The sequence below is a fragment of the Canis lupus genome, chromosome 5 (assembly GCF_003254725.2).
Source record: "Canis lupus dingo isolate Sandy chromosome 5, ASM325472v2, whole genome shotgun sequence".
Taxonomy (NCBI): Eukaryota; Metazoa; Chordata; class Mammalia; order Carnivora; family Canidae; genus Canis; species Canis lupus.
Window position 1 is genome coordinate 44,221,474 of NC_064247.1, and position 17,176 is coordinate 44,238,649.

At 39.8% G+C, this 17,176-nt stretch overlaps 1 protein-coding gene and 1 long non-coding RNA gene across 2 annotated transcripts in view; one reads left to right on the forward strand and one right to left on the reverse strand.

The window, feature by feature from the left end:
* PDE4B (phosphodiesterase 4B) overlaps nt 1-17,176 on the reverse strand; it is a 542,770-nt gene that overhangs the window by 40,285 nt on the left and 485,309 nt on the right.
* Nucleotides 8,779-16,025, forward strand: LOC125755127 (uncharacterized). Its single transcript, XR_007410813.1, has 2 exons — nt 8,779-9,166; nt 14,995-16,025. It is a non-coding gene; the product is annotated as an uncharacterized LOC125755127 (long non-coding RNA).

Consider the following 17,176-nt stretch of genomic DNA (forward strand, 5'->3'; position numbering starts at 1 on the left):
CCTGGGGCTCTTTAGGGTGCGTGATGTCATTTCTGAGCGTTTGCAGGCTAGAGGAGAAATGAGAAAAGCCTTTTCTCATTTTTGCTTTTCTTCTAAATGAAACGCAGGGGGGAAGATTGGGAGGGTGGCGCGGGGTGGGGGCACGGACAGTCAACGTTGGGAGGCGAGGCAGTCAGTCACTCATTCCTGGGGATGTGCACACAGTGGAGTGACTTTTAACTCCGCAAACACCGACCCCCAGCAGCTGGAGGTGGTGGCTCTTCCTCCGCTCTTCTGACTCTCTCCCTTAAGGAAAGGCAAAATGAAGTTTCCCTGATAAGACTTGGGTCTGAGAGAAACTGGAGTTTTTTACACGCTTATGGGCCACAGTAGGTAGGCAGCTCTTGTTATACTAAACAAAGCTAAAACTTCTCTTCTCCAACTGTCAGGATCACTGGGAAATTCTGAACCGGACTTTCAGGTGGAGCCAGATGGGGACACTGCAGAATTTCACTTTGATTAAAGTGGGGTGCTCTGGTTTGTGGTTACAGAACTCTACAGACTTTCTAGAAATGTTTCTTAATTGTCCATTCAAAAAATATTATTTTTTAAGATCATGTTTTTTTCTTTTTTGCTGGGTGATAATAAAGTTCTTACTGAATGGTCACAATATATCAATTCCATACTCAAACATTGAGGAGTCTGAACTAATACTCAGGAATATTGACTTAAGACCTCTATGCTAGTAAACTCTGAATTAACTCAATAGATAGATGCTGGATGAATTAACGATGCTACAGATGGTTATAAAAAGTCAGACTCTCCTGCAACCATGACTGATTTTGAAAGGAACAACATTCATTAATTCTACCAATCCTTCTGGAATGCAAGCACATAATAGGCACTAATAAAATCAAAAGTCTTGTTTGGAATTCTCCTAGAGAGATTACATACATCCCTGTCAAGTTTAGAATACATTTTTTCCTATGTTCATACAGAAGTCTGAAGGAGACCACATACCCTTTTATCATTATTTGAAATTTTGTGTGTGTGGCACTCATACTTGAACCCGAAGAAAAGAGAATAAGCACAACAGACTCTAAGAGACTGAGATCACTTGCCCACAGACGCACATTTCAAAGAATAGATGCTTTATGTATTCCTCGAATATGCATACACCTCAGGATAGCTTGGGGTTAACATTCAATATCCTGTATGTCATACTTAAAAAGCCCCAAAACCGCTGGAGGTGTCTTCCTCTATTTTTTTCACACTCCTCAACAATGTGCAGACAAGAACTGAGGTGTTTAGAGTAAAACTCATTTCAAGCCAGACTTACACATACCTTCTCCTTTCCTCCCCAGTTTTGCTCAGCTGCCTCAACTTGCGGAATCTCCTCACCCCCTAGTGTGTCCAAAACACTCCCTTATTTCCTCTAGTTCCCTCCAGAGGAGCACTTCTTCCAAGGAAGCTTTTCCTGAAGTGCCCGAACCTCCTCTATCCCATTCCCAGCCTCTCATCAAAGGAAAAGTCCAACTACTTCCCAACTACTTGGACTTTACCACCTTGCTGTCCATATCACCCCGTGGTTCTCTGGTACCTGGGATGCTCAGGGCTTTTGAATTGGCTGATATGCAAAATGACTGTAAGATCATCTATCACCGTTCTCCTTCTTGGAGAGGGAAAAAAAGGGATCCAATTTCCACTCAGGGTTGACAAAAGAACTACAATAATTATAGCAGCAAAAGCACTAGAAAGAGGGAGGACTTTTCAAAAATCCACAATTAAGGGTTACCTGCCCAGCTCATTCCCGGTCTGTGACCCAGAACAAGGACAGGTGAGCTCCTAGAATTAGTATAGTAGTGATTTGCCAGTGACCGGCCAGTGAATGTGACAGGCCCTTCCTCTCCACTGCCCTTTCTTATAATGGTCAGCTACAATATTCTTTAATTCAAAGTTTTTTGAAGTTAATGTGGAAGTTAATGACAATTTGTTCCTTTTCAGATTCTTAATCTATAGTCAAGACTTTGTGTCCCATTTTAGACCCTTCTTATCACAGAGACTAAAGTGGGAGGCACAGATGTCAGAGTGGGCTGAGTATATGGGCATCAAACCCCTGCTACTTCTGGGTAGTACAGCCAAAAGAAAGGACGGATGCTGCTCACGAACTTCCTGACTCCAGCACCAGCGCCAGATCTGGAACCTACCAGATACTCAGTAAATACGCAGAGGAATGGAGACCAAAGTGCCTGCCCAAGTAGCCTGCAAATACTTGGATATCTAGAGGCTGAATGGTGCATCTGTAGTAGTGTGGCTAGCGCACCAGTTCTGGAGTGAGACTCAAGCATTTTGAGTTTCTCTTCTACTGCTTACTGTGTGATGCTGGACCTCAACTTCTACATCTTAAAATAAGGATAAGAATACTTATCTCGTAAAGTTATATAGGGATTAGAGAGAAAGCATTAAAGCTTCTGGTATGGTAGCCAGTTCTCAGTAGATGATCAATCCAGAGAAGCATAACTCTTAATAGTAATCAAAGTAACCCAGGGCCTGGCATTTGGGAGTAGTGAGGGATAGGAAGGGAGATAGAGGACTTGTGTAGTCCACAAAGGGTGGAGCTACATAATTTGTGGGGTCCAGTGCAAAATGAAAATGCAGGGCCTCTTATTCAAACAGCAGGAAAAGTGCTGTTGAAAGTAGTAAAGTATGAAACTCTTTTTTCCTTCTGGAATCTCTCTCTCTCTCTCTCTCAACCTGTCATACTGGTATTTTTTGGGTTTTGTCTAAGCATTTTATTTTAGGATAGCTCTAGATTTACAGAAAAACTGAAAAGCTAATATAGAGAATTCCTAGATAACCCATGTTTAGGTTTCCTTATTGTTGACATCTTACATTATTATGGCACATTTATCACAATTCATCAATGGCATGGTGTGTTCTATTTACTCTCTAATACTGTGTTCCCTCAGGCATAAGGATACCACAAGGAGAGTGCAGACCCTCACAGGCCCCAGCCCCTGCATCCAGTGACTGAGTGCAATACACAGTTCACAAGTCACAGGGCTACCCCTATCCGCCAGCTGCCAAACTCATCTCCTGTGCCCCAGCCAGGGCCAGGCTCTGGGGAAGTCAGACATTCCCTTCCTCACCGTACCGATGCACCACTCCACAGCAGATAGGTGGCCCCTAAGGATGCCACAAGTTCGGCATGGGGCATACTAGACACCCAGATCAGAGGTGGACAAGAGGCTCACTCCCACCAAGACACGTCCTGGTCTACCATGGTACTGCCATGCCAGCCCAGGCCAGGGATGGCTGCGACCATGCCCCATGTGAGATTTTGCAAGGCACACATGCCCAACTCAGACCCTCTCTGCACCTGCACCCTGAGGCCCTTCTGGGAATGGATGGCAAGGATGAGGGATGCTGGATGAGTTCTAGGGTGCCAGGGATCAAGGTGGCTGATGACATGTCCAGGGGAGGCAGGCAAGTGGCAGGAAAAAGGTGGGACAGCCTAAGAACCAAGGCTCCAAGCCACTGGAGTAAGTATATTCTATTTTACCCTCAGATTTCACTTACAAAACATAAGATCAAAGATAAAGTTATTATAAGTTTCAAGATATCAACTATGGGGCCCTGCTGGATATGGGGCACTATGCATCTTGCACAGGTTGCATGACCGTGAAGCTGGTCATTTCCTGTCTTACAAAAAAAAAAAAAAAAAGGCTCTGAGAATGAACAATGCTTAATATCACAGAAGCAAGGCTCAAGGGGATGGGAGCAAGTGATGGGACCATGTATGGTCATGGGATTGACCCTATTTATCACAAATTTCCAGAGGGACAGGGAAAACCAAACTCTCATGTGTTTTTCCCTCTACCAAGAGTGGCAAAGAGAGATTTACTTCCTCTTGTAGGTCTGGTAGGAATCGCATTTGGCCCTGGTAAACAGGAAGAAAGAATGGATAAATAATTATAGTTAATATTAATCTGATAATAATATGTGGCATTCATAAATCCCTCTCCTCAAAGGAGCTCCAAGGACACTACTCATTTATCCTTGCAACATCTCTGTGGTAGCCACAGGTATGAAGAAGAGGTATGATTATCTATAATTTACCTTAAGGCACAAGCCAAGAAGTCAGAGGTTAAATTACTGGAGCAGGATTCCTGGCAAGACCATATCTTGGTCTCTTAACTAAAGGATTCAGCTCCACACTGAAAATGCACGAATCCCTGAAAATGCTGATTTAGGGTGGCATCTTCCCCTTGGGTATTTTCTGTTTAAAATTGTGTAATTGCTTTCTTAAATGTTGTCACCTTCTTGAGTCTCCTCTTCCCTTTTCTGATGTATCTAACGCAGTCAGTAGCGCAAGGAGACTGTGTGGTATTTACTCAGAAGACCTGGTGTGGTTCTGGTCCTTCATCTTGCTTCAGTTGGCTGACCTAATGCAAGTTACCTAAGTGTGCTGAGACTAAGTTTCTTTATCTGGAAAGTGAGGGTTAAGAAGAAAACTTACCCTATTCTCAGTGGGAAGGTAAAATAGGAGAATGTCCACAAAACCAGACTGTCAACCTTTAAGTATTGTGCACATTTTGTAAATATCACATTTATTATTACAGATGGGATATAGATACATTAGAGAAAATTACAAAGAGGCAAACATTTTATCACAAACGTGATAAAAATGTCACGTTTTTACTAAGATCATTATTGATCCTTTTGTGTATATATGTTCATGTATGTATGTGGAGATCATACTATACAAACTGTTGAGTTACACTTGTTTTAATGGTTTTCCAATTCAACTAATACTTAGCCCACATTCCAATTTCCCCAGGTTTTTTTCTACATAAATCCAGTAGAAATGTGTGTGTGTGTGTGTGTGTGTGTGTGTGTGTGTGTATAGAGAGAGAGAGAGAGAAAGAGACAGAGAGAGGTGTGGGAAAGGACAGACTCAGAGATGGGAAGGGAAAGGGTAATGAGAAATCTCAGCCTGGCCACAAAGAGCTAACTCCTCATAGCTGGAAAACATGGAAATAGATCTTAGCAGTAAGGAAGTCAGTGACCCAGCTGGTAACAGACCTCAGGTATCCTAAGAGTTGGCCTCACACTCAGTGCAGGGAAGTGTTATTATGCAACTGATCTCTGGGTAAAGTGGAGACAGAGGCCATTTACACACCTATATCATTTCAATTTTGAAGCCCTGAGTATCATAATTCTTTTTTTTAAATTTTTATTTATTTATGATAGTCACAGAGAGAGAGAGAGAGAGAGAGGCAGAGACACAGGCAGAGGGAGAAGCAGGCTCCATGCAGGGAGCCCGACGCGGGACTCGATCCCAGGTCTCCAGGATCGCGCCCCGGGCCAAAGGCAGGCGCCAAACCGCTGCGCCACCCAGGGATCCCTCATAACTCTTAATACAGATAAGAATTTAGCAAATGAGAGCATCACATTATAGCCCAAATATAAATTTTCTACAAATAATATCTCAATCCAATTTTTTATTGAGGTGTGACTGACATACAAAAGAGCTGTGCATATTTAATATGTACATCCTCATGAATTTGACGATAAGCATACGTTTGTGAAACTGTCACCATAAACAACGTCATAAACTAAACCATCACCTCTAAAAGTTTTCTTCCTCCCTCTGCGGGTATGGGGGTGTGCATGTGTGTTATGAGAATATTTAACATAAGATCTACCCTCTTAACCAATTTTTAAGTAAATGATATATTATTGTTAACTATATGCACTATGCTATACAGTAGTCTTTAGGACTTACTCACTTTGCATATCTGAAACTATGTGCCTTTTGACCAACACCTTCTCAATGCCCATTCCCCCAGCCCTTAGCAACTACCATTCTACTCTCAGCTTTTATGTATTTTACAATTTTAGATTCCTGATATAAGGGATCGTTCTAAATACAACTTTAAGATAGCTCCATATGTATCAGAAACATATCCATCAAGTCATTTCACTTTCTGCCCAAAGACAGCACATAGAAAAGAATATAAATAACCTTTTGTTTAGCTTTCTCATATAATTGGCCTCTTCCCAGTAGAAAAGGTGGTAGTTATTTTCAAGGTTATGCAATAGTTAAATCAATCAGAACAACTGTCACATGCAACAGGGATGAATCTAATAAATGTAAATGTCAAGCAAAAGAAACCAGATATTGCAAAGCGCATACAAATGGGATTCAATTTATATAAAGTTCAAAAGAGGCAAAAATGAATCTAGGTTATCAAAAGTCAAGATACTAGTTACTGTGGAGAGCTAGTGACTGGAAGGGACTTAAGGGGGGGCTTCTACAGGTGCTGGTAATGGTCCATCTCTTGCTCTGACTACTGGTTACATGACTTTAAAAAGCAAATAATAGGATTTCTAAAAAAACACAAATTTCCTTTCCTTTTGTTGAACTATAGAATGAGTAGCAACAGAATTTGAATAAATCTAACACAGCTAAAAAACAGCACCCCCCCAATATGCTAATTTATATTGCATAGATCAGAATGCTCCTACTAACTCAAAAGTCAGTGGAACACATTGGAGTCTGATCCAGACATTTATAAATCCTGATGGTGCCATTCATTTCCTAGCAATGTAACCTTAGACAAGCTGAGTAGCCTGACTATGCCTCTGTTTCTTTACCTGTGAAACAGGAAGACAGCATAAACTAGCTGTGAGAATTAAGGGAAGCAACCCATGCCAAGTGTTTGGTACAGCGCTCACACATGTCAGGAACATTTTTATTGCCTGTCCCCATCCCCAACCTTATCCCTATTCCTGGTCACTTTCCTGAAGGTAGATTGCCACATATTTCATAGCTGAGCTGGGTGGAGTTTTGGTCTGGAGAAGAGTACATGTAAGTGACTATGAAATCCTAAATTGTCCCTCCCACAGTGTGACCTCAGATAGGAACTGCTTCTTGGTTAGGTTAGAGTTTATTGATGTTCACTTCTAAAATATAGACCTGGCCTGATATATCATTCTGCTTTCACCAAATCCTGACTGACACACCAGATCAGTGGACCTTCAGAAGTAGAGAACTATACAAGAGAGCTGTTTGTTCATTTATTCATTCCACAAAAATACATCGAGTATTTAGTATAAGCCAAGCCTGATGCTCAATGCTGGGTGTTACAGTAATGAATGAGACATAGTCCCCCTGCATTGAATGATCATATAAGAAACACCTTTCCCATTCTCCAGAATTACCCCTCTGTGAAACGGGGTGCCTTAGCAGCTTCCTCCCCTTCCCTGCCCCCTGTCCCAAATTTATACATTATCTTTGTGAAAATTAGAAAAATGTGCCTTCTCTCGGCAGACATTGCCCTTGGGCAGAAAGGTTGGGAAGTGACGCATGGGCTGAAATTCAGCTCTTCTCATCACCTGGCTGAGTACCTTTGATCAGTACCCAAACTACACAATGACCTTATGCAATGGCCCAGTGGCACAAACTAGCAGGAAGCTTTCTCCCACATGACTGGGAGTGCTCTGTGAAAGCAGAGCACAGAACACAGAGTCACAGCAAAATCCACACTTTAACCTCAAAATAAAGCAAACCCTTGACATTGAAAGGAAAGTATCCCAAGACCTTTCCTAGCTCTTAATTTGTGAATACCATAATAACTGAAATAGCATTAAATAGGCCTCTATAAAATAGCTTAAAATTTTAATTTAATAGACTAATTATTACCTTTAAATACAGTTTTTGTTTTTGTAGACAAAGCTTTTAAAGCAAGCGCCCCGCAGGGGGAAAAAGTATTAAAGAAGTCCTTCATCAGGAAAACTAAGAAACCACTCTTCTGATCCTTGGAGGTGAGAAGTGTGTATTAATTGGATTCTCTGTATTCGGCCTATGACTCTAGCTTTATCCACAAGCTTCTAACCCTGTAGATGTCCGCTCTAGGTTCTTCGCACCGCACCTGGAAGTTAGCAGGCTTATTTCATTCCTCCGTTGCTCCTCACAACGCAATAAGTATTTGTTAAAATGCAAAATAGTTGCATACATATGGAAATCAGCCTCTCTTTATTTCAAGGTGTTAAGTTGTGGCTATTGGTCTATTTATTTAGTGGTCTTGGTTATGATTTTTTTCCCCTTATATTAGCAATACTTTTCTTTTAATTGTAAGTTCTTATGTCCAAAGGTATTTATTTTCTTTCGATGAATATCTGGTAAATGAAATGTACCTGTGTTAGAGTGCAACATTTCAAGAAGGCATGTTGCTTTAACCTCGAGTAAAACATTCTTAGAACAAATCACAGAAACTGGAAGACATTTATACATTCTGTAACATAGTTCTTTCAAAGGCAGTTTGTAAGCCCTACGTGGCCTTTCTCTAGGCAGGACTTTGTCACTGTGTCTCTATAAATATGGAACTTTGCAATTGCATATGACAGGGATTTCGCTGTGGGTGGATTCACAGAAGAGGTTCACTGCCCTCAAGAGAAATAACAGTGAAAAGTAGGTCATTTTGATGTCGATTTCTTTAGCAAACTCCTCTAAGACTAGAACTTAAAAAACGTCCAATCCAACTAGCTTTTGTAGTTAGTAGTTAGTTTAGTAACTTGACAGTTTACCAAGTACTTTCATTTGCAAATCTTAGTTTTTCCTTGAAATATAAATCCCATGAGATAGAAATTATTATTACATATTATTATTAAACACTTTCTATTATGCATGAGAGGAAATTGAGGCTTGTTGGTGTTTAATGATTTGCTCAAAGTTATCCAATGAGAGAGAGATAAGATGAGAGATTGGGAGGAAGGAGGGAGGTAGTGGGAAGGGGGACAGCCAGCAGGGAGGGAGAGAACCTAATTTCTCTGATTCTAAATTCCATGGTAATTTTTACTAAGCTAGGGGCCCTATTATAAACAAATGGTCCACCTTCTTCTTTCACCCAGGTGGGCTTAGACAGAGCAAAACTATGTTTTTGATGAGCCAGCCTCAAGCTCTATTCCCTTCTACCCTACTTCCCCCTCTTCCAATGGCCTTCTCCTTACAGAAACCTGCTCTTCAGAAGGACTCTGACTTTAGCATTTACTTCCTAATGGGAATCTGTACTTATCTAGGCAATAGCTCACACTATCAATGTGAAAGAGTACTCAAGGAACTTCATTGTCCACTGTGTTAGTGTTAAAGAGCGGTGACACAAGAAAGTGATTAGAGGTGGAGGTAAGTTGCTATCCAAATATTTTTCTAATACATTAAATCTATGCAAGAAATATTTATGAAGAAGATACAATGATGGTTAAATCTTAGTCTCTGGAACCCGATTGTCTGCGCTCATATTCCAGTATCACTACTTACTGTTACCTAACATTGTATTATAATTTCTCTATGCCTCAGTTTCCTTGCCCATGTAATGAGAAAAATAATGGGAACTATATAGTAGATTGTAGTATTTAATTAGTAAGTAATGTAAAGGGTTTAGGACAGTACCTGGTGTGTTATAAGTACCAGATAAATATTGGCTATTGTTTGTTGAATATGATCAAATATTTATTTGATGAGTTGATTTTTTAAAAATGTTTTGAGTATAATTGACACACAATGTTACATTAGTTTCATTAGTTTCAGGTGCACTACATAGTGATTCAACTTCTCTATACATTATGCTATCTATGTTCACCGTGCTATGTCCACCGTAAGTATAGCTACCATCTGTCACCATACAGTGCTGTTACAATATCATCCCTATATTCCCTATGCTATGCCTTTTATTCCTGCAACTTACTCATTCCAGAACCAGAAGCTTGCTATTTCCTACCCTCTTCACTCATTTTGCCCCTCCTCCTTGCCATCTCCTGAAACCATCATTTTATTCTCTGTATTTACAGGTCTCATTCTGGTTTTTGTTTGCTTGTTTATTCATTTGTTCTTATAGATCCCACACATAGTGAAATCATACGGTATTTGTCTTTCTCTGTCTGACATATTTCACTTAGCATCATACCCTCTAGGTTCATCCATGTTGTTGCCAACAGCGTGATTTCATCCTTTTTTATGGCAGTGTAATACACATACACACACATACATCTATGTATATATACACATACTACACACATATATACACACACACATATACACTATATGTACATTATTATATAGGTATATCTATACACAAATATATATATATATATATACACACACACACACCAACATATATACACACCATATTAATGAATAGATTTTTTAGTGCCTATTATGTCTTAGGCTCAGCATGAATCTCTGAGGATATAGTGGTAAATTTTATAGACATTGTTTTTGTTTATTTGAAGCCCATATTCTAGCAGAAATAGACAATTACACAAGAACTTATTTAATTAAAATTGGAAAAGGAGCTAGCAAGAAATGTAGATTGTCCTAAGAACTTGCCACAGGATATAGGGAACCCAAAAGTCTGAGGAAGAGCAGGGATATGATAGAGCTCAGGGCAGGGATACCTTGGAGGGTTATGAGATTCAAAGGAATAAGAATTTGTTACAGGGGCACCTGGGTGGTTCAGTCGGTTGAATATCAAACTCTTGGTTTTGGCTCAGGTTGTGATCTCAGGGGTATGGGGTTGAGCCCTGCAAAGGCAAGGAGTCTGCTTGAGATTCTCTCCCTCTCCCCACCCCCACCCCCACCTTGAGCTTGCACTCTCTCAAATAAATAAATAAAGTCTAAAAAAAAAGTAATTAGGTACAAAGAAGAAAGAGAATGTTCTAGGCAGTAATAACAGCAGCTCTCATGGAACTGAGAGCAGTACCTGCAGCAGGAACACAGAGGAAAAGAGAAGTTTAGGTCAGGTCCTACAGAGCCAAGGAAGGTCAGGGAGAGGACTTTGAACTTTGTTCTGGAAGCAATGGGAAATCTTTTTGGAGCCTTATCAAAGGTGTGGCTTAGCCAAATTTGCATTTTAAGAAAGATCAATCTCCCTGCAATTTGGAGAATAAATTTGAAGGCTGGAAGGAGGCAGCTAACTTGTATTTAAAAGCCCAGAGTCTGAGGGTAGACTAATAGTTTGATTTCTGACTCTGCCATTTAATTTATTAGCAGTGTGAACCTGGACAAGTTACTTCATTTCTGTAAGTCATGATTTCCTCATCTCTCCCACAGCACTGTACATCTTTCCCACCAGGTTTTATGAAGGGTAAATGAAGTAGCCACATCAAACCCCTTAGCTTGGTACCCAGCACCTAGTAAAGTATTCATGCCAGTTGCTGGTAACATTACTGTTGATTTTATTGCAGTTACCTATGCAGGAGCTGGTTGGTGGTGGCTAGAATTTAATAGCGTGGAGATGGAGATAGGTAAGTGGGTTTGAGATGCTTGGGTATTGAAATCAGGTGGCCTCTAGGAAAGTGGTTTTAGGCTAGTGCCCAGAAGTCCTAGTCACTTTGGCTTCTCAGGTCCAGAATGTGATTTTTGTCAGCGTGGTTTGATTTCATTCTGCTCATATGAGTCCAACTCACAAGAACACGTTGAAAAGAGACCAATCAATTTACAGAATAATAATTTATGGTGACTTTTTCTGGTCATTCTACATTCCTTGACACAGGAGACCAATTTCTAATCATAAGTTTGTTCGGTAAGCATGAAATCAGAGCAGAGGAGTTAGCTGGATGATCAGGCCGCTTTCTTCAAGGTAGACTTGAAGAAAGTCTGAAGTGCCCATCTCAGCTTTATTCACCTGGCCAATTTTTACTTCTCGTTTAGGATTCAGTCTAGAGTTATATCTTTGCAAAGCTTTCTAAATATTTTAAAATTGGATTAAGCTCCCTACCCTTTATTTCCAACTGACCATATTTCATTTCAATTATTTCTCTTGATTTATTATACCCATTAGATAACCTTCCTGAGAGTGGGCACCTGGGTGGCTCAGTGGTTGAACGTCTGCCTTTGGCTCAGGTTGTGATCCTGGGGTCCTGGGATTGAGCCCTGCATCAGGCTCCTTCCAGAGAGCTTGCTTCTCCCTCTGCCTATGTCTCTGCCTCTCTCTCTCTGTGTCTCTTATGAATGAATAAATAAAATATTAAAAAAAAAAAAGATAACCTTCCTGAGAGAAGGGAAGATATCTTTTTTTTTTGCTTAATCTTTTATGCAGCACAGCATCTATTATCTGGTAGAAGCTCAAAATATATTGTTTGCACTGCTGACCTATCCCATCGATGATGGGATATTGATGAACCAAAAGGAATGGGGCCTTTGCTACTTAACAGTATGGGAAAAAAAATGTCAGGAATTCCTGTTCTCGGTTCTCTTTTTATTCATCATCAAACAAACCACTTTCTTTTTTTTTGTTGATGTATATTCAATGTTACCACAATTAATGGGCTCTCCATTTCTTTTGCCTTCATATCTTGATTAGATTCCTAGGTTGGCTAAATTTTTTTCTTTTGACTAGGCTCCAAGCCCAACATGGTGCTTGAACTCATGACCCTGAGATCAAGAGTTGCATGCTCTACCAACTGAACCGGCCAGGTGGCCCCTAGGCTGGCTTTTAATATGAGGGACATTGTGTCTGTCTAGGAGACTTCTGTAAAATCACATGCAGAATTTGTTATTTGACTCACCCTGAAGAGCTGTATTTTAGGCACCTTACTGGAGATCTCTGTGCACCAAGTGATACTAGAATCCCAAATATTTTCACAGTTGTCATAAGAAAGATACAAGTAAGTTCAGAGGCAACACAGATAGATCTTAAAGACATAGGGGGGAAAAAGAGATCAAGAGAGATTTGGAGGCCAGGTAAAAAAGAATGAGTGGAATTCTGAGAGATGAAAAAAATTAGGTAAGGCAATGAACAGCATGAATAAAAGTATAAAATTAGAAACATGCCACACCATTTAATTCTGTTTGGGGAGATCAACCTTAACAGTTCTATTTGTCAAGAACACTGGGTTTTAGTAATGGGGTAGAGTAGAATAAATTTGCAAATTAGGGTGGTCAGAGCAATCTTAGAGAATTTTTTTTTATGCTAGACTAAGGTATTTGACTTGACTTGTCAGGCAATGAAACGGGATTGAAAATTGTTCAACATAAGAATGGTACACCCAAATTGGTTTATAAATATCTAATACTGTTTTATAGTTGTGCAATGCTTTATAGTTATAGATTTCTTTCATACATATACTCTCAATCTTCACCATACCTTATGAGAGGTATATTATTGTCTATCTTTTATGGAGGAAGAGACTATTGTCCAGGGACTTTTAGTGTCTCGTTCCAAATCCCGTAAGTGGTAAATGCAGAACCTAGAGACTTGAATCTAGGCTTTCTGACTTGAAGTGTAGTGTTCTTGCCATTACAATGATGCCTATATGAGATGAATTATTGATTTGATAGCAGTAAATTGTAAGGATTATAGGAGGGAGTAAAGAATAAGCACTTGATAAATTATTAATATTAGGGATCATTACTTGCAGGAAAAATTAGGACTTAAGAAGAAATGGGATCCCAAACTAGGGTGTTATCAGAGGGAGTAGAAGGATTATTTATACCTTACCTTTATTTTTACCTATAATATGAAAGTTGTCAAAGGAATTTCAAGGATAGAGAGTGGAAGAGTAGAGGCAAAGGTTTTTGTCATTAGGAGTAAACATGGTAGGTGGGGAACAGAAAAGAGCTAGAAATTTTCCTTCCTCTCCAAATATTATTAGCCAAATCTCTTTCAGCTACCTGTAGGAAAGCCCCATTCACCTGGTGCTCTCCTGGGTGATGTCTCAGATCACCTTCATCACAGGATTTTGGGGACTTACCATGTGAGAATGGCAATGCATTTGACAGTCAAATGTTGCAAAGAGCAGAAAGCCTGCTACAAACAGCAGTTTCTAGTTGACAAAGCACTTTGAAGTTTGCTCATTTTCTTTTGCAAACAAAGCCATAAAAGTTATCGCCATATTTACAAATGAGGCTTTACCTTGAGGCTCATCAAGGTAAAGGGATTTGCTTTAGAATTTGGAATTTCTGCATTGTCCAGTATGTAGTTTCTAGTCATGTGTGGCTACTGAGCACTACACTGTGCCTAGTCAGTGTGCATGGGGATCATACACACTGGATTTCATAGACTTTGGGTGGAAAAAAAGTGATGCAAAATATCTCAATAAATTTTCATATTGGGTTACATGTTGAAGTTATAATACTTTAGATATTAAGTAAAGTACATTATTAAAGCTAATTGCATCTATACGTAGAAAATTTAAAATTATCTATAGAGCTTGCATTATATTTCTGGACATCACTGTTATAGATCATAGCCTAGAGCCACGACTTGAACATCGCAACATTCACAAACCCACAGATGCTTGTCTTAAAAGAGATAGTAATGATAATGATCGTAGTTAATATTCATCAAGTACCAGTTACACCTTCTAAGCACTTTACATTCATGAAGTAGTTTTTCCGTCATCAAAAATTTCATGACTTGAGCATTATTTAATATATAATGGATTGTTTTATTTTCCAGATGAGAAACACAGAAATTCAGTAACTTTCCCAAGGTCACAGATTTAGTAGAGCCAGAATTCAAACTTAGGCAGTCCACCTACAGTGCCATTAGGAATGCCTCAGGGCTGCCTCTATTTGCGGAGTCCCAGGGAAACATTTGGATGGGCTGCATTTTATTTTAACCTACCAGGAGTCAGGCAGTACATAAGAGACTTTGTGTATTATGTCCTTTAATTTTTGCAACAACCTCATTAAATAGTTACTACTCCTATTTTATAGATGAGCAAACTGAGGTTCAAGAGATCATGCAGTTTGCCCAAAGTTATACTAGACACGTGCTGGAACTCAGTCTCGAACCCAGCCTGGATCTGAAGTTGATGCTTGATCATTACGCTCGACTCCTGGGGGTAATTCCCAGACTATACCCTGAAGTACTGACAGTCTCTCTCCAGGGTGGGCTCGGGCAATTTGTTCTTTTTAGAATTGGTCCAGACGGCCCCCATTCTCAGCCAGGTTTGGTGATCACCAACCTATTGGAGTCTTCATTTTTGATGTATTTTTTTCTCTTAAAGTTCTGTCGCCTCAAACTCGCTTGGGATCTGATGAAAAACACTTCTTAAAAAAGGAAGGAAGGAGGGAAGGAGGAAGGAAGGAAGAAAAATGGAAGGAAGAGGAAGGAAGAGGAAGAAGAAAAAAGAAAGAAAGAGAAAGAAAGAAAGAAAGAAAGAAAGAAAGAAAGAAAGAAAGAGAAAGAAAGAAAGAAAGAAAGAAAGAAAGAAAGAAGAAAGAAAGAAAGAAAGAAAGAAAGAAAGAAAGAAAGAAAGAAAGAAAGAAAGGCCAAACAAAACCAAACTAAACCACATAAAGCCAAACCAAATGAAACAAATAAAAACAGTATTCCCCTCAGGCAGTCTCGGGTAGGGCTGACCATTTATTTGAGCAGGGTCCCTGCTTCTTTTAAATCTGATCATCATCTACCCCCAAATGCAGGCTGCAATGATTTAATTAAACAGAGATAATCATAGACTTCAGAAATACAACAGCTGGTCCTCCTGAAGACATTCTTAGAAACATCTGAACAGCCCAGGGCTGTGTCTGAAACGAGAGGGGTGGGAATATGGGGAGTGCAGAGGTGGTGAGGTGAGAGGAAGGGACATGGAGATTTACAGGCTCTCCAGGTGATCTATGGAGTTCTGGATGGGAATGAAGGCACAGAATGAATAAAGTCAAGCAACTCTCTTGTGGGCGGGGTTTGTGCGTGTGTGGTAAGAGAGCTTAATAGTATGATTTTTGCAGCCTTGTTTGCAGGTAGACATGCTGTTGTTTTATGTGACAGATTCAGAACTTCCAACTAGCATGCACTGGAATATAAAATTAGGTCCCAGATTTCATGGTAACCTCATTTGACACAGTAACAAACAAAAATTGCTTGGGAAGATAGAAGTCAACCCTGTATGGCACAGCTAGCTTGGCTTCCTTCAGCCATTTTCTCCTGATCTAGCAGGACCTTGCTCTTGCCCTAATTTCCCCTGGTTTGTAAACGATGTTACTTAATTGAACTCAACTCCAGACTTTAGAAAAATAAAATTTTGTATTTCAGCAATGGTTTTCTTGGCATTTCTACCTCTGAAGAATTTCACTTAATTCTAACTTTTCCTTTCTATCTTTGAAAGTTGGTAGCTATAAGCTGTGCTTACTCTTTCTCTGCTTCTCCCTTTCTAATGCAGTGTCTGATGCAGTATAATGCAGTGTCTGTTTAACCGTGATTAAAGATTTCAGTGTTTGGTTTAAACCAATATTTACCAGTGAAATCCCGCCAACATAAATGTGCAGGCGAGGTAAAAAATATTGGCTTAAATCAATCTCCCCCTGAACACACACATACAGACAAGGACTGTAAATGTTTTGTGTGTTACTTCTGACATCCTGGCCTCTTTTCGTCAGCTTCACACATATATCAATTTAACACAGATTCAGAGCAGTCTTAAAACCGGCGTAATCTAGATCATAGGTTCCAAGAGTGATTTTTAAAGAAATTGTTTCTCTAGTCGATGTTTTTGTCATTTAATTTGTTTTGTTGTTTTTGTATGGTGGTTCTTCTGGCACTTACCACACATTGCCCTGTCATCTAGCCTAAAAAGTTTCCTTGAGTTATGAAAATTTGTATTATTCAAAATAGTAGTAAACAAGGGAATAATGATCTTTTAAAAAAATAGATTATATTACAAAGCTTATTGTGGAATCATACAATAGGCGTTTTGAGATTAAGTCAGGCTTGGCGAGTGATTGCTTTTATTTAGCAAAAATTTACTGAACTGAATTTATTCAGTGATTGAATTTATTGAATGAATGAATTACTGCTACACTTTGAATGAATTTCAAATAGTTGTAGTTTGGATTAGAAATTATTTTTCTGAAACTGAATAACCCAGGCAGCCAGCAGACAGAAGGCCCCAGCTGGCACCTGGCAGCCTCAGGAGACCTGGAGAGGGTGGAGAGCAAGTGAGTTTTACATGGCCAAGGCTCAGGACCAAGCCCTCAGTGAAAACTTTGAATTGCAGTTCCCATACCGCACTTCCTCTTAGGGAGGGAGGGAGGGCTGGGTCTGAGATGAGGAAGGCAGAATGACTCATCTACAAAAAAGGCCACTGAAATTTGCTAATGGCAAGCCCTGAACAGTACCTGGCAAACAGCAGGCACGTAATAAGTACTTGCCTTATATACAGGCAAAATAAAATGTAATAAACTCCATAA